The sequence below is a fragment of the Malassezia sympodialis genome, genomic scaffold (assembly GCF_000349305.1).
Source record: "Malassezia sympodialis ATCC 42132 genomic scaffold, msy_sf_3, whole genome shotgun sequence".
Classification (NCBI taxonomy): domain Eukaryota; kingdom Fungi; phylum Basidiomycota; class Malasseziomycetes; order Malasseziales; family Malasseziaceae; genus Malassezia; species Malassezia sympodialis.
The window spans coordinates 1-898 of record NW_017387801.1 but is presented as its reverse complement, the minus strand read 5'-3'; positions in this window follow the sequence as shown (position 1 = coordinate 898).

Below are 898 nucleotides of genomic sequence, written 5' to 3'. Positions count from 1 at the left end.
ACATTCCCTAGGAAGGAGCGCCCACGTCATGCCTAGGATGCCAGAGAACGAGCTTGATCGAGGACTGAGACTGGACGCTTCGTCCTGGATGCCCTGCGTTGCCTAGGCTGCCCTAATGACCCTGCATGCCTTGCCCAAATTTCCTTTCACCAGAGTGGCCCAAGCGAGCCCAAGTGACCCGGTCTGGATGGGACCTAATTGGAATTTATTTCCAGGTAAGCCTGAGTGAGAATGACAAGGTGAAGGGAGGACGATGGAAGGCGATGGGAGGCAAGAGGGGGCGGAAAGGAGGGTTATCGAGCGGTCATGGGGTATCCGTAGACGATTGATGGGTGCAGAAACCAAAAAAAATAACGCCTACCAAGCCAACACAAGGCCTGAATTGGCCCCCTATATGACGCAGCCAAGGAGACTGAATGCGGGGTAAACGAACGAAAGTGGAGGAATTAACGTGATGCAAAACGAACCTGGCTTTAGGAGGAGGCTGACCCTTACCTCGAAAAATGAGCGAATTGAGGGGCGATCTTTGGGATATAACAAGAGAGACCCACAAAACAGCGATTTCTGAAGAGGATGGCCTGAGACGAGGACCTATTGGAGAGAAACAAGCACCCACTCAGGACTGATCCGTTGAGCGCGATTTCACGTGACCGCCGAGGTTGCCCCATGTGGAGGGAGAGCGAGCGAGGGCAGACAGGCCAGAAACAGGGAGAAGAGAGGAGCGATTACTAGAGAGTGAGAGAGGATATAGACGAGAAAATAGGAGGATGTGAAGGCGAGATATGGAAAACATAGGACTGATGCCAGAAGGAAAGGAAAAGGACAGAGGATGAGGGCATAGGAGAAGGGGAAAGCTATGAAGGAGACTAAGTAAGATGGGGAGAGAAAGAGGGCAATA